The sequence below is a fragment of the Elaeis guineensis genome, chromosome 13, assembly GCF_000442705.2.
Source record: "Elaeis guineensis isolate ETL-2024a chromosome 13, EG11, whole genome shotgun sequence".
Lineage (NCBI taxonomy): Eukaryota > Viridiplantae > Streptophyta > Magnoliopsida > Arecales > Arecaceae > Elaeis > Elaeis guineensis.
Genome location: NC_026005.2, coordinates 26,957,712 through 26,981,079, shown reverse-complemented (window position 1 = coordinate 26,981,079; position 23,368 = coordinate 26,957,712). Strand labels below are relative to the sequence as shown.

The 23,368-nt window shown below is 35.6% G+C and overlaps 1 pseudogene; it reads right to left on the bottom strand.

Annotated features, from left to right (window-relative positions):
• Nucleotides 1-23,368, bottom strand: part of LOC105035920 (uncharacterized) — a 37,349-nt pseudogene that overhangs the window by 994 nt on the left and 12,987 nt on the right.

Sequence of the window (23,368 nt, the reverse complement as noted above, 5' to 3'; positions counted from 1 at the left end):
AGACAACTCATTTATACTCTATGTTGGGTTCTAGTCATGCAGTGGAACATGAATTTCAAAAAAATTTTAACATGCATATAAAGAGTTTTAACACTTAAAACCAATATACCAGAATTCAAACCCTAGAATCATCTTGTAGACTCCAATCAAACCATTTAAGCATGCAATAAAATAGAAATTATACTTCCTAAAGAAGATGTCAGATGGCAAAATGATCTCCACAAGGCTCTAAAGTAGAAGCCCTTCAACGGTGATCTACATAAAAGATGATCAAGGTTCTTCCCCATCGAAATAGTGCTGCAGTCTTTCTTCACAAGAATACTGTCGATATCCTTCTTCAAGAATGAATCGTACCATTATCTATTTGCCTTTGATTCCTCCACTAGGACTATGCCAAGAATCTCTTCTCAAGAGATCTCATCATCTAGAGTTTGGTTTTGTACTCCAACATATGAAAAAACCAAACTCTAGGACAAGCAGCCCTCATTTATCTTTTTCTCTCTTCTTCTCTCTCTTTCTATTTTTTCCTCTCTTCTTTCACTTAATTTTTTTTGAAATTTTTTTTCTTAATCCTCACTTATCCCATGCCCAAATGCTAAGATATCTACTCCAAAATCTACAGGAGCATTCCCTATAAATAAGAAATGAAGAGGTGCATGGGTCTCCCAAGGGGTGCCAACGTTTGGTGCTCCACCTTCTCACATGAAAAAATGAATCCTTATGGAAGAATAAATAGTGTGGTGGAGTCCCAAGTGTAGAAAAATCCTCTTCCACACCCATAGATATCATATATTAATAGTGTGTAAAAGAAAGACTTTTCTTTTACCACGCTTATAAATTTTGCAACTAAATTCATATGGGTGGCATGAAGAATCTCTTTCATGCATGCAACACTTCCATGTAAGGACAAGAAGCCAATTAAACATGGATCTAATCTAATTAGGCTCAAGGCAACAGGTTAAGTCTAGCTCAAATATTCTGAACTAACCAAATTAGAAACTTGGATTAATAAAATATGCTAGCATATCAAATTAACCCTTAGAACTTACAATAAGTTCAAATAAAATTAGACTTAGATCAAATCCCTAAGTGTGTGACTCATTGGATTTCAAATCTAGCCAACAGTGGATCCAGACTCTTGATCTAACCTTAATCTGATTAAATTAGATTAACCTAATTGTACCAATTAATCTGAATTCTTTCTAATTAATTTTTAAATTAAACTTCTTTAATTCTTGCGAGTTCACAAGTTAAGATTGATGTTTAGCAATATGTCTGACTATCCAAAAGAGATAAAATTTGATGAAAATATCAAAATTATCCTTCGTGGCAAGTTATCGTGCAATTCAATCCTTCAGTCACATAACATCCCAGATGAGCAATGAATATGAAATCATATCAAAATCAAATGTTCATCTTTATATATCTCGATCAGAAGATGATGATTCAGTTGATGATATATTAGAAACTCCTTTCTAATTATCATCCTGCTTTGACCAAAGACTTTTCAAATCATCATCCTATGAAATCACATAAGATGTTCGCTTTTCTTATTAAAAGTGATCGATCTCTTATTGACCACTCACAATCTTCATGCACACTTCACCATATCCAAAACACCCCACACAAGGATCAGAAAATCAAGCTAGAGAATGAACCAAAATATGGATTCATGTACATAAGGTACTATAATGATCTCAAGTCTAAGGATCACTTGCACAACTCTCACTAGAGAATAACCAGCTGACATGCCAAAAAGACTCCATCAAATATTCTCTCGTAGATCAATTCGATGAACTAATTCTCTAATGAGCACCCACATTCTTATATTAGTGTCACACACAAGTAGTTGTGAGATCAATCACCTTCTCCATTGAGTATACATAAGATGTATCAGTCTTTTCGGTATCATTGATCTCTGACTCAATGAACCAACGATTGAAAATATTTTAGATCAGAGCTATCAAAAATTTAGGTCTCACTGATATGATCTCATCATGGGTCTAAAATCATTATCCTAATCTATAGGGTTCGTTATAATCTTAAACAAGTATAAGATGCAGCATATAATGAATCAAAGATGTCTAACTTTATTAATAAATAATGTCAAATACATAAGTTTGGAAGATAAAATATAGAAAAATATCCCATCGCATCACATATGTGATTAGCTTGTAGAATATTATTCTTTCAATCTTTCACTTGTACTAAAACCAATCGCCCATATACTTGATGCCAATGCAATCTAGGTGGCGGTCAAACTGCACCTTGATGAATGGATCTACTATATTGTTCTTGGTGTCAACTTGCTCAACGATCACATCACATCTATCGACTATCTTTCGAATGAGGCAGAATCGCCTTAGGATGTACTTGAATTTATGATGAGATCTTGGTTCTTTAGCTTGAGCAACTGCCCCAATACTATCATAATAAAGAGGCACTGATTGTTCAATTTTAGGATCTACATCCAACTCTGAGATGAACTTTTTCATCCAGATGACCTTCTTAGTAATCTCACTAACAGCTATATACTCGGCCTTAGTGACTGAGTCAGCAACAGTTTGCTATTTGAAACTTTTCCAACTCACTACGCCACCATACAAGGTGAACATATATCCAGATATGAATTTGCTATCATCCAGATTAGATTGAAATTAAAATCAGTGAAGCCGTTTGGTTTCAAATCAGATCCATCATAAATAAGAAAAATATCTCCAATCTTTCTTAAGTACTTGAGAATATTTTTCACAGCTTTTCAATGATCCTCCTCTAGATCTGTCTGAAATCTACTCACAATGTCTAAGGCATAAGCCACATCAGATCTGATACACAGCATAGCATACATAATCGATCTTATAGTCAAAGTATAAGAAATAGAACTCATTCTATTTCTCTCTTCAGGTATCTTTGGAGATATCTTCTTAGAGAATTGGATGCCATGACTCATGGATAAGTAACCTCTTTTACTTCCCTCCAGTTGAACCTCTTCAACATAAGATCTATGTACCTAGATAGGAACAAGCCAAGCATCCTTTTTGGTCTATCCCTATAGATCTTTATACCAAGTATATAGGATGCTTCACCCAAGTTTTTCATAAAAAACTTTTGTGATTGTTATGTTTTGACCGCTTGCAATATAGGGATGTCTTTCTCAATGAGTAGTATGTTATCCACATACAAGACCAAGAAGACAATGGCACTCCCATTAGTTTTCTTATACATACATGGTTCATCCATATTTTTGATAAAGCTAAACAATTTGACTGTCTCATCAAAATAGATGTTCCAACTCTTTGATACCTATTTTAATCCATAAATAAATTTTTTAGCTTGCATACTTGATTTATCCTCTCACTAGAGATAAACCCCTCTAGCTAAGTCATATAGACTTCTTCTTCAAGATTTTCATTGAGAAAAGTAGTCTTGATATCCATCTGTCAGATCTCATAGTCATGATATACAGCTATAGCAAGCATAATCCGAATAGACTTAAGCATAGCTATAAGCAAAAAAGTTTCTTTATGGTCAATACCTTACCTTTGTCTAAAATCTTTTGCCACTAGCCTGACCTTATAGGTCTCTACCTGGTCATTTACTCTAATCCTCTTCTTGAAGATCCATTTGCAGCCTATTGGGATCATATCCTTAGGTGCATCAACCAAAGTCCAAACTTGATTAACATACATGGAGTCCATTTCGTATTTCATGGCCTCAAGCTATCTATCAGAGTTACTACTGATAACTGCTTCTGAATAGATCGTAGGATCATCATTCTCCATGATGTGTGATGAGTCGTTATTCTCAATGACAAATCCATATCTGAGTGATACATTACACACTCTACCTGATCTTCGGAGAGAAGATGTGTGTTGTAGCTGTGCCTCAACAATGGGCATATTAGGTTAAGGATTAACTTATAGACTCTCCACATATTGCTTCTGAATAGACTGTAGATCTTGAACTTTCTCAAATTCAACTATTCTCCCATTGCCCCCTTCTTGGATGAACTCTTTCTCCAAAAAAGTAGCATACCTACTAACAAACATCTTTTGTTGAGTAGGGTGATAGAAGTAGTATCATATACTCTCCTTAGGATAACCTACAAATCTGTATTTATCTGACTTAGCACTTAGCTTATATCCTTCAGTATTTCTGACATAAGTAAGACAGTCTCAAATCTTAAGATACTTAAGATTAGGCTTCTTACATCTCTATATCCCATATGGTGTATTAGGGATAGATTTACTAGGTGTCCTATGTTGCCCTAAGAATTGATTTTGATGATCACAAACCATTTGAGGAGACTACTAATGAGTTTTTTGTCCTTGAAGATATCTTGGTGTTGTTTCAGGTAGTCCAAAAATATTGAGTTTGAAAAGCTCCTTCAAGGGAGCCAAAGTTGAAGATTTTGCAAGTTGAAGATATTTTTGAAACTTTTTTGGAAGTGTCAAATTCATTCAAATCCATTTAAGAGTATTTGGTAGTGTTCTGATAAGTTTCGGACCTTAAATATATGAAAAATTGGATTGAAATAAAATGAGACGACCCAATTGGGTCATTTCCTTTTATTAGGTAGCCGGCATGCACCTGTTTTAGCTTGTGGCACACAGTGGGACGACCCATGGGTCAACCCCTGAGACCCTGGGATCAAAATAAAGAGCCTGAATTTCTGTCTAGCCAAATGAGATGACTTATGGGTCTACTCATTCCCAGTGAGGCATCCCATGGGTCGATCTATTCTGAGCGAACACTCGTAATGGCTAATTTTCAGCCTATTTTTAGATATTTAATGTGCATTAAACACACTCTAACGGCTCTTAACCGATACTAAGATACTCTCAAGATAAAATGAAGATTATAAATGCTCTCTAGAGGTAAGAAATCAAACAAGAAATAAGCATTCAAGCTCAAATCTATGAAAGAGAAAAGAAAATCTTAGAAAGAGAGAAAAAAAGTATTCGATCAGCTCACAACCACTCTCTAGTTGCATTCAAATTTTCCAATTATTTGAGGGTGTCCAACAAAGGCTTCTACTCCTTAAGTAGTGTACTTTGTTTGTATTATACTCATTTAAAGAGCTTGTGTGTGCTGAAATTTCTATACTCATATCTTTTGTTATTGTACATTGAGTTTTGAGTTTTGAGGGGTTCCAAAACTCAAAAAGGTTGATCCGAACCTGTAATCGAAGGATTTATGAGTTAGCTTGTACTCAAAAAATAAGTATTCTTGCTTGGACAACAAAGGTCGGTGTTATCCGATATGTTGTATTTTAAAATTTTTTTAGTAGATTGAATTCTCAAGTTGGAACTTAAGGAGTAGATATAGGTGCAAGGTTAACACCGAACCACTATAAATTTTTTGTGTTTGATGTGCTTGCATATTTTTTTTTTCTTCATTGTACTCTATACTTGCTTATTTGTTAATTGTAGTTGATCCTCTTTTCTTTGTAAATTAACTCACCTCACTCATCAAATTGAGCACTTTTTCTGTGAGCACTAATCACTAAAATTTTAAAAGACCCAATTCACCCCCCCTTGGGCTCTATATCTGGGCAACAAGTGGTATCAGAGCCCGATGCTCTAGTCCTTGCTTGATTTAACTATCAAGAGTCAAAAATCTATGACAACCCAATTTAGCACATCTCTAACCAAGGGGCAATCTATAAACTGACCTCCACTTTTCAATAGATCTAATTATACCTATTGAAAAGCTCAGATGAGAATATTTATCCAAGCACTTGACTATGATATATAAAGTATCATAGTAAATAGACCTAATACACCCACTAAGTTGATTGATGGTGTGTCCCTCCCTAAGTCGGAAGGTGAATGAAATGAGTTTAACAAAAAAATAGCTCAGCTCAATGCTAAAGCTATGAATATCTTATATTGTGCCTTAGATGCAAATAAATTTAACCATATTTTTACTTATAATTTGACTAAAGAAATTTGAGATAGATTAGAAGTTACTCATGAGAGCACAAACCAAATAAAAGAGTCAAAAATCAATATGCTTGTGTACTACTATGAATTGTTTAAAATAGAACCTGATGAGTCTATAACATAAATATTTACTTATTTCATTGATATCATAAATGATCTAAAAAGTCTTGAAAAGTGTTATTCTAATAGTGACCTTGTAAGAAAAGTTCTTAGGTCTCTACCAAAATTGTGGGAGATAAAGGTCACGATGATTTAAGAAGTGAAGGACTTAAACGTTCTACCTCTGGAGGAGCTGCTTGGATCTCTCATGACCCACGAGCTGACCATGAAACAATATTTCGAAGAAGAGATCAAAAGAAAAAAAATAATTACCCTCAAATCAATAGCTGAAGAAGAAGTAGATTCAGAAAAATCAGAAAATAGTGAAGATGATGATGATCTGGCATTAATCACAAAAAAATTTAGACATTTCATGAAGAAAAGAAGACAAGGGATCAAGAGAAGACCACCAGTTAAGGGGGAGCCGAGTAAAGAAAAAGAACAGTCCGTCATTTGTTATGAGTTCAAAAAATTGGGCCACTTTAGATTGGACTGTCTCCAGCTCAAGAAGGGTTCAAAAAAGTTTAAGAAGAAAAAGACAATGATGGCTACATGGAGCGACAGTGATGACTCCACCTCTGATGATAAATCCCATGAAGAAGCCAATCTATGCCTTATGGCACATAAAAATGAGGTAATCTCTGAAACTCAAAATAAATTTTCTTATGATGAACTGCAAAAAGTATTTCATAAGCTTTTGATGATTTAAAAAAATTAGGACTGAAAAATAAAGATCTAAAATTAAAAAATTAAATTTTATTGAAAGAAAAAGAAGAGATCTCCAATAAAAATTAAAAATTAAAAATAAAATATTAAACTCTTGTAAAGAAAAATCAGAATCTCAAAGAAGAAGTAACCAAACTGAAACCAATAGTTGATAGTTTATCCTAAGCTCAAATAAACTTCAAATGATTATTGATAATCAAAGAGCATTGTATGATAAAATCGGACTTGGTTATAATACTCTTAGAAAATAAAATTTTCTAAAAAATATTTTTGTAAATGTATCTATGAACAACTTGTCAAATATTACATGTTTTAAATATGGCAAGATAGGACATAAAGCTTATGCATGCTTGTCAAACAAATTTGTTGGTCCAAATATTAAGAAAATATGGGTTCCAAAAGGAACCATTGTGACTAACCCTAAAGGACCCAAGTTAGCTTGGATACCTAAAATTAAAACTTGATTTCATATGTATAGGTGTGTCTTGCGTCCCAAGAAATGAAGCGAAAGTGGTATCTTAATAGCGGGTGCTGAAGACACATGACAGGTGATGAGTCTCAATTCATTACCTTGGAAGCTAAGAATGGAGGGATGGTTACCTTTGAAGATAATAGCAAAGAAAAAATCATCAGAATAAGTAATATTGGTATCACTCTCTCCACTTGTATTGAAAATATTTTGCTTGTAGATGGTCTTAAGCATAACCTTTTAAGCATTAGTCAATTATGTGATAAAGGTTATAAAGTAATTTTTGAATCATCCATGTGTATTGTAACTAGTCCTTTTGATGATAGCACTAGGTTCATTGGACATAGGTATGGTAATATTTACATGGTAGATTTGGATAATCTTTCTTTGCAAAACATGTAATGTCTTGTGGCCATGAATACTAAAATCAATGAGACTAGTTGGCTTTGGCACCGTAGGCTTGCATATATTAGTATGCACACACTATCTAAAATTATTAAAAAGGATTTGATTTTTGGTTTGTCAAAGATAAGTTTTGACAAAGATAAAATTTATGATGCATATCAATTAGGTAAACAAATAAAAGTTTCTTTTAAACCTTACAATATTATTTCAACTTCTAAACCTTTAGAACTTTTACGTATGGATTTGTTTGGTCCTACGAGGACAACTAGTCTAGGAGGTAAAAGATATGACCTTGTGATTATTGATGATTTCTCATGTTTCACTTGGATCTTATTTTTAGCATCTAAAGATGAAGTATTTTTAGTGTTTTTTAAGTTTTACCGAAAAGTTTCAAATGAAAAAGGTTTACCAATTATTTCAATTCGTAGTGACCATGGTATCGAATTTAAAAGCAAAGATTTTAAAAAATTTTGTGATGAAAAAAGAATAGATCATAATTTTTCTACACCTAGAACATCCTAACAAAATGAGATAGTAGAAAGAAAAAATAGAACTCTTGAAGAAATGACCCGTACGATGCTATGTAAGAGCAAGCTTTCAAAATATTTTTGGGCAGAAGCAATCAACACAGCATATTACATCTTAAACCATACTTTAATAAGACCAATTTTAAAGAAAATACCTTATGAATTATGGAAAGATAGAAAACCTAACATAGGATATTTTCATATTTTTGGTTGCCATTGCTTTGTTTTAAATAATGGCAAAGAAAGCTTAAAAAAATTTGATGCTAAATCTGATGAAGCTATTTTCCTTAGCTATTCCACTTCTAGTAAAGCTTTTAGAGTTTTCAATAAAAGAACTCTAGTAATGGAAGAGTCAATCCATATAGTTTTTGATGAGTCTAATGATCTTCCATCAAGAAAGAAAGAGGAAGCTGATGATACAGGTATCATAGAAGAAGAGATGAAAGAGCTCACCATCAATGACTCAAATGAGCAAAATAAAGACCAGCTGTAGAAAAAGCAAGAGGATGAGAGCATCAATGATCAAAATATTCAAGAACAACCTCAAGATACAAGTGATCTGTTGAGAATTATGTCCTAAAACCAATCATATAACGATTGAGTTCATCCTTGTATATGAATTATTGATTATTGAATAATAATTATTTTGATATTTTTCATCATAAAGTGACATCTTTCTTGAACTCTTGTACTGTGATGAAGTCCCTAGAACTATGCTAGTATATGATAAAGAGAGGATTTATCGTATAATTCTTAAACAAGTTCATGATCAAATCATACGTCATTATGGAATGATGATGTTTATCGAGTGAAGGTCGTTGTGTACCATATGGGTTGGTTGTCTTCTTAATCAAGGAGTGTGGTGATATTGACATGACATACAGGTGAGATATAAGGGTACATCATCACTGAACAAGTGACTCACCTACTGAGTATTTTGCTGTCAAGAGCTACTCGCGAAACACATAGGTATAAATATCTTTCAGACCTGAGATCATTATAGTGACTTGCAAGCAACTCACTGTGCTTTGATGCCGAACTACTTAGATTTTTAATGCAATAACAGAAGGCTATTGGGTACAGTCAAGTACTTGTGAAGTCTGTGTGTGGATCAAGATGGGATTGACCCCTCCGAATTATTGGAGTTGATGTATCACTGTATTTCAATTTAGTAAAACCTTGGCCAGGGTAATCCATCAGATGGATTTGAAAGGTTGAAATACAATGTGGATGAAGCAATCTAGGTTGACAGTTAACCTGAGACCATCCTAGAGCATCTAGAGTCAAAAGGATGAATTATGCGGTAACCATGAATATGGATTCTAAAATATTTTTTTATGATAATTTGACCTATCTGGATGTCGGGAACCATTGCTAGACGGTATCTCGACTAGTGTTGGAATTGGTTCCTATGCTACTAGCTTAGTGTTTGAACCTATGGAGTCACGCACATAAGTCAAACAAAGTAGAAAAAAATTGACCTATGTTTATATGTTCAATCTAGAAGTACTTGACTTGATTGAATATATAAGCTAACTTGATTGAGAATTGAGTTATGGGTCAAATAGAATTGAAGAGTTGACTATGTCTAGCTAGCACTACACTTGAGGTTCAGGTTCAATCTGGGGGATGAACAATTTCTATCATGATCCATGGAACATATGAAAGATTGAATTTAAGTACTAATTAATTTTAAATTAGATCTGAATTAATTAGACATAAATAGGTCTAAAATTTAAGTTAGACTTGATACAAAAGTCCTAAAGAGTTTAGAATTGATAGCCTTTCGAAATTATTTCGAATCGGCTTCGAATCAGACTCGAATCGAACATATTTTGGATGAGATATGAGTATTCCTATTTGCACTGAGAATACCCACTCATGAAGCATGACCAAAAATTGATTTGGTGCTTATTTAGGGAGTCCCAAGTGGATGTGAGAGTAGGTGCAAAGTGGATGTCATAAGTGATGGCAATTATATCTCATGTAGAGTCCTTTCATGAGTATTGGACCAATTCAAATCAGGTTTGAATAAAGAGTCCTCCTCTCATTGGGTCATAAGAATCATCTATAAATAGAGAGGATCTCTACCTATGGATGAAAGAAGAGAATAGAATAGCAAACAAATCAAATTGAGAGAAGAGAAAAAGAGAGAGAGAGAGGCGTGTGAAGAGAGAGGTCCTTCATCTTCTATATCTCTCCCTTTGTTGCCGCCTCCTCTCCTTGGGTGTGGATCCTTCTTGGGTATCTTATCTACTGGTGTGAGGTGTCACATCATCACATCTCATCTTTCGATTGATTGTGCATGAAAAGCTAATTAGATTGGAGTTCATCCTGCTTTCCTGCAGCGTCTGACGTGCATGCGAAGTAGAGGGTCTACATATCTAGGTCTCTACGAAGGTTTATGTTAGATAATTTGAGATTTGATTCCTGATTCTACTATGATTTAGGTAAGGATTTGATCCTTAAACAAGTAGAATATTAGAGAAAATTTTTAGATACAACTTGGGCATTCTGGAGGGAAACTGTTTCCTTCCCTTCAACTGGTATCTGTGCAAGCTTGAAATATATGCATACAAAATAAAATTTTTTATAATTATTTATATGAGATATAATTAAAATTTTTTATATAATATTAAATATTATTTAAATCTATTTATGTAAAATTTTTGATCTGATTTTGATTGGATTAGAGGTGCCAATCAATGATTGATTAAGGTTGTTATAAATCTGTTATAAAAGAATTCTGCTGTTGCTAAATTTTTGATAAAAAATAATATGAATTAAAAATCTATTTTAAATTTATTTTAATAAAATTTTAATTTTATTTTTTTTTTATAAAGTGAGGATTATTTCAGATTTAAATTAGATCCATTTCGATGAATATTTAGATCTGAATCCTATCATAATTCAGCACTACGTGAAAATAGATTTTATTAGAAATTAATTTCTTATGCATTCATATTTACATCTAATTATTTTTTTATTTTATATTAAATCTAAAATTAATATTTTATAATCAGTATAAAATAAGTTTTATATTTGATATGATGTATATGATACATCAAATCTAATTGGATTAAATGAAAAACATAATTGATGAGATCAAGGATATATTCATGACATAAAATAGTTTTATCAATAATTACATGTTGATGTAATTATATATGAAATTAGATTTTAGATCTTAGTAGCCTAGTACTCGGATTGATGAGATCACCAGACTATCTGATCATAAGAGATTAAAGAGATTAATCTCTCTTTTGTCTATTCGATGGGTTCTCTTATGACATGTAGGGGTGTCATTGTGATCCAATTTTATGAAGAAAAAAATGAATAGATTTTTATATAATTTTTTAATCATAAATATATTTAGATTAGATCTAAAATGATTGATAATTTATTATAATAGGATAAAATTCAGATATAAAATTATTTTAGATCTAAATTATATGTTACATATGATGTAATTGGTATTAATCTAAAAGTTGTCATGATACATGAAATGTATGAATAAAGTTTAGATCATACCTATATATATTTAATTGTTAAACATATTATGAAAATTTATTTTTATGTATTGAAACATATGATATGCTTCACTTGAAACCCTTGTAGAATAATTTTACAAACCGAAACACACATTTCACACACTTAATTTTGAATTAAGTTTGAATGATCTAAAATTAAGAATTGAAGAACATTAGAACACCACATAATATGATGAGCAAAGGGTTAGCATGAATCAGATCTTTTTAATGGGTTAGACCTAGAGTTAGGAACATATTATGGGGAAATTCAGTGCAGGGGTAAAATGGTAATTTTAAAACTTTTTCAAAATTATTATTTTATAATGAAAATTATTAATTAATTTAATTAATTAATAAAAATTTATCCTACACTAGGATCTAAATATGATATATAGCATGCATGCATTTAAATTTGAAATTCGATTTGAACAATAAACACTTTATTGTAATGTGTTCATAACACAATACCTTTGTGCGGGTAGTAGATCACCGTAATCTGATTATCGTCGGGAGAGTCTGATCATCGTGATGTAGCCATACAGTGTGTCTGACCTCTGTGGATTGTCCACATGAAGCTTCTGATTTGATCGACTCCTCACGAGTACTAGCTCGTTGTAGAGCCCTTTCGACGGCTGATGCTGATCGAACTCCTTCGATCGATGTCTGTCGATTTTTTAGATACTCCAAATCATTAGCAGACATGCTTGAGAGAATGTTGAAGATCTCTCTAAAATTTGGTGGGCTCACAACACTCGTAGCTCACCTTCTCACTTCCCGAACTCCAGGCTGAAACCCTGAAGAACTCACTGAAACCCTGTGCACACTTTTTCTTTCTTTTCTTTCTTTTTCTCTCGGAAGGATATAGACCTTCACCTTACACACAAGGATTCCTCATGCCCAGATTTTCTCTCCAAAATTTTTCTTGCACACGCCCCACTCTTCTCCTCCTTTTAAAATAATGTCAAACGTCTTATCCACGTGAGAGGATAAAGATGAGTAATTGCATATTTGAATTCAAATAAAATTTTGAATTCAAATGGAAATCAATTTATTCCTATCCACTAAAGGTGTGAGAAGATGAGAGCGTAGCTTAATTTGTACATGAGTGATTTCATGAGAAATATTTTCTCGTGTAATAAATGGGGCGTTAAAAGAGGATAAGGTCAAGGCACTAAGATTGGTTTCTCATTCAAATTCAAACTTTGTTTTGAATTTGAATGGCCAACCAATCATCCTTATCCACTCATTTGGTGTATTAAAGTAGGGCGTGAGGAGGGCTTTGCATGAGGAAAAATTCATGAGAACTTCCTTCTCGTGAATTCAAATGGGCGCAGTGGAAGTGAGGTGGCGCAGGGAGAATGAGTCAAGGTGGTTTCATTATTTAAACCAACCTAATTGAACCAAATAAGATAGGTCCAATTAGACTAATTTAAATCTAACTAAATTAGGCTTAATTAGGCTCAATAAAATCTTAATCAAATCAAGAATTGATTAAGCCCAACCCCTGATCAAATCAGGGACCAAACCATCTCGACGATTAGGTCAACTCTTAACCTAATCGGGTCAAACCCAACTGAATCCAATTCAATTGGACTTGATCCAAAAATAATTACTCAATCAAATTGAGTTAATTAGTGATCAAATCATTAATTAAACTTCTCATAAATATTGAGTCCAAATTCAGTGGGTAATCGGGCATCAGAATTCATCAATATGTAACCCTGATCGAAAAGTCCCAAACCAGTGGGACTCTTGACCCTGGTACCCAAAATGTATGGGACTCATGATCAAAGAATCTTGATTCTCAATCACAGAGTCTCAGACATGTAGGACTCATAGTCCACGAGCATTAGGACTCTTCATCAGCCATCAGATCAGATAGGAACCTCTAATGTGTGTGACCCCGCAGGTTCGAACCTAAGCCAGTAGCACAGGAACCAATTCTTGTACTAATCAAAGTGACCATCTAGCAATGGTACCCGATGACCAGATAGGTTGAATAGTCGCAATCGCAACACTCAGAACCTACGTGAATATGGTTACTGTATAATTCATCCTTTTGACCTCTGTGTTTAGGACGACTCAAGGTTAAACTGTCAACCCTGATTAGATCATCCGAATCGTGCTCAACTCAAACAGTCCTGTGACTCGTCACAAGGACTACCCTGTCCAAGGTTTTGTTAAATTGAAACACGACTGTACACAGCTCCTAAACTGGAGTGGTCAATCCCATCTTGACACATGCACCGACAAGTCAAGTATTTGACTACACCCAGCAGCCTTCCGTCACTGAATTAGAAATTCAGATAGTCCAATGCCTAAGTGCAGTGAGTTACTTGCAAGTCACAGTGGCGGTCTTAGATCGGAGGGATATTTATACCCATATTCCATCGGAGCAAATCTTGACAGTAGAAATAGCTCCGGAGTTGGTCACGTTCAGTGCAGATGTACCCTTACATCTCACCTGTATGCCATACCAGTGTCTCCACACTCATTGGTTAAGAGGACAACCAACCTATATGGCACACAATGACCTATGCTTGATAAACATTGTCGTCCTTGGTAACAACGTATCATTTGGTCGCGAACAGATTTAAGGACTAAACGACAAATCTTCTTTTGTCGAGTCTAAATAGTCCTAAGGACTTCACCACAACATAGGAGTTCATTAGAAGATGAAATATTTTGTGATGAAAAATATCAAAATAATTTTTATTAATTCATAATTCATGTACATATACAAAAATAAGCACAACCGTCAACAGGCTGACGATTGACTTTAGGACACTATTCCCAACAATCTCCCACTTGGCCTAAAGCCAATCGGTGCAGTATCTAATACCCATCTTCAACTTGTAGTCGTCGAACTCCTTCACCGCAATGACTTTAGTGAATGGATTGGTCAGGTTCTCCTTTCCATCGATCTTCTGAAGGTCGACGTCACCTCGATCCATAATTTCTCGGATGAGATGGTAGCGGTGTAGAATATGCTTCATCCGCTGGTGTGCCTTGGGTTCCTTCGCCTGAGCAATGGCTCCAGAGCTGTCACAGTAGAGTAGAACTGGACCAACAAGGGAGGGTGCTACTCTAAGCTCAATGATGAATTTTCTCAGCCACACCGCTTCTTTGGCAGTATTTGATGCAGCAACATACTCTGCCTCGTAAACTGAATCAGCCACTGTATGTTGCTTGAAACTCTTCCAGCAGATAGTCCCACCATTAAGAGTAAAAATAAATCTCGACACACTTTTGCTGTCATCGTGATCAGACTGGAAACTAGAATCTGTAAACCCTATAAGTCTCAAGTCCGATTCACCATAAACAAGCCACTGGTCCTTAGAATTTCTTAAATACTTCAGGATGGTTTTAACAACCTTTCAGTGATTCTCCCCTGGATCAGATTGGTATCTACTCACTACCCTTAGTGAGTATGCCACATCTGGTCGTGTACATGTCATGGCGTACATGATAGATCCCACTGTCGAAGCATATGGATTCCTACCCATACGCTCTCTCTCTTGAGGTGTTGTCGAACAATCCCTCTTCGAGAGAGAAATTTCATGGTCTATCGGTAGATAGCCTTTCTTGAAATTCTCCATGCTGAACCTCTTCAGCATAGTATCTATGTACGTAGACTGGGATAAACCAAGCAACATTTTAGATCTATCCCTATAGATCCTCATCCCTAGGATGTAGGAAGCTTCTCCCAAATCCTTCATGGAGAACTGTGACGACAGCCAAATCTTTATTCCCTGTAATGCAGGGACATCATTCCCGATTAAGAGAATATTATCCACATACAATACAAGAAATAACACTACTGGACCATTAGCCCACTTATAAAAGCAGAGCTCTTCTCCATTCTTAACGAAGCCATACGTCTTGATCGTCCTATCAAAACGTATGTTCCAACTCTAGGATGCCTGCTTAAGTCCATAAATGGACCTCTGTAGTCTTTACACCTTAGACTCATCAGTGGATGTGAATCCTTCAGGTTGTATCATATATACCTCTTCATCCAGCTCTCCATTTAGGAAAGCTGTCTTCACATCCATCTGCTAGATTTCATAGTTCAAATGGCAGCTATCGCAAGCATAATCCGAATGGATTTGAGCATTGCCATAGGAGAAAATATCTTATCAAAGTCTATACCATAATGTTGACGATATCCTTGGGTAACCAGACGGGCTTTATAGATTTTCACCTTTCCGTCTGTGCCCCTCTTCCTCTTGAAGACCCACTTACACCCTATGGATTTTACTCCTTCGGGTGGGTCAACCAATGTCCACACATCGTTGACCTTCATGGACTCCATTTCGGATTTCATGGCCTCTAGCCATTTCTCAGAGTCGGGTCTCTGCATTGCATCCATGTAGGTGATCGGATCCTCATCGTTTTCATCAAGTTCGACAGGATCGTCGTCCCGGACCAAGAAACCATAGTATCTGTCCGGTTGATGTGGTACTCTACCAGATCGCCTTAAGGGTGCTTGAACAATGGGCTCCGGATCTGATCTAATCAAATCCGATTCAGGTTCAGCAACTTGTGTCGATTTTTCCACCTGTCGAACTTCATCAAGTTCGACCTTAGAGGCAACAGTCCCTTCACCAAGGAACTCTTTTTCCAAAAAGATTGTCTTAAGGCTGACAAACATCTTTTGCTCATCAGCCAGATAGAAATAATACCCTTTGATCTCTTTTGGGTATCCTATAAAATTATACTTGTCAGACCTTGGTCCTAGCTTGTCCGTAATGAAACGTTTAACATAAGCCGGACACCCCCAAACCCTAAGGTGCGAAGTACTGGCTTACGTCCTATCCATATCTCATATGGAATTTTGGTTACAGACTTACTCGAAACTCTATTTAGAAGGTAATAAGCCGATTCGAGCGCATATCCCCAGAGGGAGATCGACAGACCAGCAAACCCCATCATGGATCAAACCATATCCAACAAGGTCTGATTCCTCCTTTCAGATACACCATTATGCTGTGGTGTTCCAGGAGGAATCCATTGAGAGAGAATCACATTCTCTCCAAGATATGTCAGAAACTCATTGGAAAGGTATTCACCTTCTCGATCAGATCGAAGAGTTTTAATATACTTTTCAGTTTATTTTTTTACCTCATTTCAGAATAGTTTGAATAGTTCAAACGACTTCGACTTATGCTTCATTAAATAGACATACCCATACCTCGATAGGTCATCTGTGAAGGTTATGAAGTAGAAATATCCATCTCTTGCACTTGAGCTCATGGGTCCACATACATCAGAATATACCAGACCCAAGAATTCACTGGCTCACTCACCTTTTTCAGTAAAAGGTGACTTGGTCATTTTACCAAGAAGACAGGACTCACAGGTTGGAAGTGATTCACAATCACCTACTTCAAGAATTTCTTCTTGAGCCAACCTGTTTATCCTGTTCTTATTGATATGACCTAGCCTACAGTGCCAAAGGTAGACTTCTGACATATTATCTATTCTAGGGCATTTATCGGAGGTTTGAACCACATTAACAGGTTGTGATAGAAAGTAAATTCCATTATTAAGTTGTCCAACAAACATTGTAACACCATTCAAAATGATATTACAAATATTTTTTTTTATTAAAAATTGATAACCGTACATGGCCAAAAGGCCTACAGAAATAATATTTAATAAAAAGCTTGGACAATAGTGACATTCACTCAAAATTATATTTCGAGAATTGATTACAAGGTTCATGATTCCTAATGCTAGAACTGGAACTTTGCTTCCATCTCCAACATTCAGGAACCTCTCGCCTTCATCAAATCTCCTACTGACCTGCTGACCCTGCATCGAATTGCAAATATGATAAGGACTTTCGGTATCCAATACCCAGGCAGTAGTATCACAAATAAAAAAGTTGCAAGGTGTTATCATATAAGTACCTTACTTCTTCTTTGGCCTATTCGGGTCCAGTGAGGCAATATATAGAGGACAGTTCCTCTTTCAGTGCCCCTGCTTCTTGCAAAAGAAGCACTCCACCTAGCTCTGGTCGGGTTTGCACTTTTTGGTCTGACCCTGTGCAGACATCCCAGTATGCAGCTGCACCTACTTATTCTTCTTCTTCTTGTTCTTCTTCCCTTTCTTAAAGGGTCGACGACCAGAAGAAGACCCTCCCACAACATTCACCGACTCCTTATGGAGCTGGTGATCCTTCTCAAAATTTTACAGCAACCCCAACAAGCCGTGGTAGTTCACTGTAGGCTTTGTCATTCAAAAATGAGTAAGAAGGGAAGGAAGGATTTGGGCAGAGAATTAAGGATCGCATCCTTATCGAGCTGCTCGTGCAGGAGAAAACCCAGTTTACTTAGGCGCTCAATCATTTCGATCATGTACAGTACATGATCAGTGATTGAGGCTCCATCCCTCATCCGAGCATTGAAAATGGCACAACTAGTTTTGTACCTATCAACATCGTCAGGTGTGCCAAAAGAGTCGTTCAACATTTGAAGCATCTCCTGTGGTTGGGCGTTCTCGAATCTGCGGCTGAACTCATCATTCATTACCGCCAGCATTATGCACTGGACGGTGGTGCGATCGTTGAGCCACTTCTGGTAAGTGTCTCGGACTGTCCCTCTAGCATTCAGGGCTGGCTCCTCAGGTGCCGGATCTATTACTACATAAAGGATCCGCTCATGCTCAAGAATGATTTTTAATTTTCGATACCAGCTATCAAAATTAGGTCCCATGAGCTTGTCATTATCTAATAATGACCGGAGCAACAAGGTAGTGGCCATAGCTGCATAAAAGAAAATCAGACCTATATTAGTACATAAATTATTAATACTAAAGATTTGAATTTTAGTCTAAAATTTCTCCCAGTATTTTTACGAATTGGTAGCCTCAACCTCCAATTCGAGGAATTACTTTAATGCCTTAGTGGGTACTAGAATCCACACAGACTACACACAAGCCAAACTTTGGTTGGTCAACCCATGTGTATCTATGGGTAGGTTCATAACCAGTTGTTTCTCTAAACAACTTTTAATAATTGATTTTGCCCCAGAACCTAATTAGTAGGCTTTGACCTCCACTAAAAAGATCTGGTTAGGTCCAACCATTAACATGATTTGATTTGGTGAATCAGACCAATAAATGATCAGGCCCGACTTTGGCCGGCCAACCTGACCACCATCAGAAAGACTCAAACCAAATTATCATATTATGAATGATAATTTCATTAGTCAATAAGCACCAGGCCTTTGGGCCTCCAATGATTATTAAACTAATGGACTCATTATCACTCACTTAATAGAAGGCTATGACTTAGTTATCAATATAACTTAATCATTTTTAGGACCTAATAATTTTTGAGGATTTTATTAAAGAATAAATGAGAAGATAAATTACCAGTCAATTTCAATCCTCCCACTGACTTCACCAAGTCAGATTAAAAAAGATTTAATTAAGCCAGCATTAGGAGCACCTAAATAAGTCAAACTGATTTACCTAATGACATGGGTGAGCCCTAATCACCAAGTGATCTAATCAAAACCTAATTCAGAAGGTTGGCCAGGTAAGTGAGATCAGTGGTGGGGATATGCCATTAACTCGTCAGAGATCGAATCACTGCGAGTAGCTCCCGCTTAAAAACCACTGGTCAAACTGCCAAACTTATCTTAGACACCAATCGGTTCATTAGTTTTAATTTGATCAACTTAGTAAATTGGGTTCCACCGCGTAGCCATGAATTAAGTCCATCTTGGTCTAGTTAAAGACATGGACCCATTCAACTGCAACTATTGGAGTTGAGTCTAGAGTATCCTTGACCTAATCTAATTCAACTTTTGATTAGATTTGACCAATTACTCTAATTTAGTCCATTTCTTTAAGCTAACCTTAGGTCTAACCCAATTATGGACCTTATCCATCTAACCCATTGACCCACAAGTTTATACAATTATCTTAGGTCTTAATTCACAATTCTAGACCTACTAGATAACACTTAATTCTTTTAATTAAGTATTTGGGCTGATGGGTCAGGGTTTGGCATTTCGAAAATAATTTTCAAATTTGAAAGGTTTTATTTTCTGTTCACCAAATATGTTGACTCATTTCACAAATAGCAATCCTATTGCTAATTACATAACAGAAAATAACTCAATCAAAATAAATCATGAATATTCCTTTCGCTACTTCATCTGCATGGGATATAATTGCATCGACACCCCTACCATCATAGGAGACCCCATCGAATGGGAAGAGAGGGCCTTTAAACCCTACTTTTCTCCTATGACCGGACGGCCATGGCAACCAACCCAATTCGATTACTTGTTACTTGGATCAAGTATATCTAAATATACCAATTTCAAAATTTAAATTTCAAATTTCAAATTTCAAATTTTTGATTTTGAATTTCAAATTTCAAACAAATTTCAAATTTCAAATTTTTGAATTTCAAATTTTGAATTTCAAATTTTGAATTTTAAATTTTGAATTTTAAATTTGAAATTTCAACCAAATTTTAAATTTCAAATTTTGAATTTCAAATTTTTGAATTTTTAAATTTTGAAGTTCAAATTTTAAAATTCAAATTTTAAATTTTGAATTTCAAATTTTTGAATTTTAAATTTCGAACAACTTTCAAAATTCAAATTTCAAATTTTAAATTTTAAATTTCAAATTTAAACTTTTAGATTACAACTTAATCTACACATGTACATATATATATCATATCTAAAAATCTAGCTCTGATACCATTTGTGGAAAAATTTAGTGCAAGGGTAAAATAGTAATTTTAAAACTTTTTCAAAATCACTATTTTACTCTACACTAAGATCTAAATATGATATATAGCATGCATGCATTTAAATTTGAAATTCAAATTTGAACAGTAAACACTTTACTGTAATGTGTTCAGAACACAATACCTTTATGCGGGTAGTAGATCACCATAATCTGATCATCGTCGGGAGAGTTTGATCATCGTGATACAGTCACACAATATGTCTGGCCTCTGTGGATCATCCACATGAAGCTTCCGGTCTGATCGACTCCTCACGAGTGCTAGCTCGTTGTAGAGCTCTTTCGACGGTCGATGCTGATCGAACTCCTTCGATCGATGTCTGTCAATTCTTTGGATATTTTAGATTATCAGCAGATGTGCTTGAGAGGATGTTGAAGATTTCTCTAAAATTTGGTGGGCTCACAACACTCGTAGCTCACCTTCTCACTTCCCGAACTCTAGGCTGAAACCCTGAAGAACTCACTGAAATCTGGCGCACACTTTTTCTTTCTTTTCTTTCTTTTTCTCTCAGAAGGATATAGACCTTTACCTTGCACACAAGGATTCCTCACGCTCAGATTTTCTCTCCAAAATTTTTCTTGCACACGCCCCACTCTTCTCCTCCTTTTAAAACAATGTCAAACATCTTATCCACATGAGAGGATAAAGATGAGTAATTGCATATTTGAATTCAAATCAAATTTTGAATTCAAATGGAAATCAATTTATTCCTATCCACTAAGGACGTGAGAAGAGGAGGGTGTGGCTTAATTTATGCATGAGTGATTTCATGAGAAACATTTTTTTGTGTAATAAATAGGGCGTTAAAAGAGGATAAGGTCAAGGCGCTAAGATTGGTTACTCATTCAAATTCAAATTTTGTTTTGAATTTGAATGGCCAACCAATCATCCTTATCCACTCATTTGGTGCATTAAAGTAGGGCATGAGGAGGGCTTTGCGTGAGGAAAAATTTATAAGAACATCCTTCTCGTGAATTCAAATGGGTGCAGTGGAAGTGAGGTGGTGCAGGGAGAATGAGTCAAGGTGGTTTCATTATTTAAACCAACCTAATTGAACCAAATAAGATAGGCCCAATTAGACTAATTTAAACTCAACTAAATTAGGCTTAATTAGGCTTAATAAAATCCTAATCAAATCAGAAATTGATTAAGCCCAATCCCTGATCAAATCAGAAACCAAACCATCTCAACGATTAGGTCAACTCTTAACCTAATCGAGTCAAACCCAACTGAATCCAATTCAATTGGACTTGATCCAAAAATAATTACTCAATCAAATTAAGTTAATTAGTGATCAAATCACTAATTAAATCTCTCATAAATATTGAGTCCAAATTCAATGGGTAATCGGACATCAGAATTCATCGATATGTAACCCTAATCGAAGAGTCCCAAACCAGTGGGACTCTTGACCCCGATACCCAAAATGTGTGGGATTCATGATCAGAGAATCCTGATTCTCGATCACAGAGTCTCAGATACGTAGGACTCATAGTCCATGAGCATTAAGATTCTTCATCAGTCATCAGATCAGATAGGAATCTCTAATGTGTGTGACCCCGCAGGTTCGAACCTAAATCGGTAGCATAGGAACCAATTTCTGTACTAATTGAAGTGACCATCTAGCAATGGTACCCGATGACTGGATAGGTCGAATAGTTACAATCGCAATACTCAGAACCTATGTGAATATGGTTACTGTATAATTCATCCTTTTGACCTCTGTGTTTAGGATGACTCAGGGTTAAACTGTCAACCCTGATTAGATCATCCGAATCGTGCTCAACTCAAACAGTCCTGTGACTCCTCACAAGGACTACCCTGTCCAAGGTTTTGTTAAATTGAAACATGACTGTACACAGCTCCTAAACTGGAGTGGTCAATCCCATCTTGACACATACACCGACAAGTCAAGTATTTGACTACACCCAGCAGCCTTCCGTCACTGAATTAGAAATTCAGATAGTCCAGTGCCTAAGTGCAGTGAGTTACTTGCAAGTCACAGTGGCGGTCTTAGATCGGAGGGATATTTATACCCATATTCCATCGGAGCAAATCTTGACAGCAGAAATAGCTCCGAAGTCGGTCACGTTCAGTGCAGATGTACCCTTACATCTCACCTGTATGCCATACCAGTGTCTCCACACTCATTGGTTAAGAGGACAACCAACCTATATGACACACAACGACCTATGCTTGATAAACGTTGTCATCCTTGGTAACAACGTATCATTTGATCGCGAACAGATTTAAGGACTAAATGACAAATCCTCCTTTGTTGAGTCTAAATAGTCCTAAGGACTTCACCACAACATAGGAGTTCATTAGAAGATGAAACATTTTGTGATGAAAAATATTAAAATAATTTTTATTAATTCATAATTTATGTACATATATAAAAATAAGCACAACCATCAACAAACTGTTGATTGGCTTTGGGATACTATTTCCAACACACATATGAACCAAGTAGAGAAATTAATTAAATCTAATCAAGTGTTGAATTAGATTAGGTCAGTATTGCTCTAAATCAATCTCAATAGTTGAAGTTTGATCAAGTCCATATGTTTGATCCTAATAAATGGACCATGATCATGGCTCCGTAGTTGAGCCCGAATCTTCTAGTGTGCCAAATTGAAACTAATTAACCAGTTGGTGTCTAAAGTAAGTTTGGCAGATTCGATCAAGTGGTTTTTAATTGAGAGCTATTCATCTAGATGCGTCTACGATGAGTTAAGGGCAGATTCCTCCCGTTGATCTCACTTATCTGGCCAACATGGTAGATTATATTTTGATTAGGTCACTAGTCGATTGGTGCAGACCCATGCCATTAAGGTAAATCAGTGTGACTGATTTAGGTGTCTTTAGACTAGCTTGTGTTTAATCCTTTA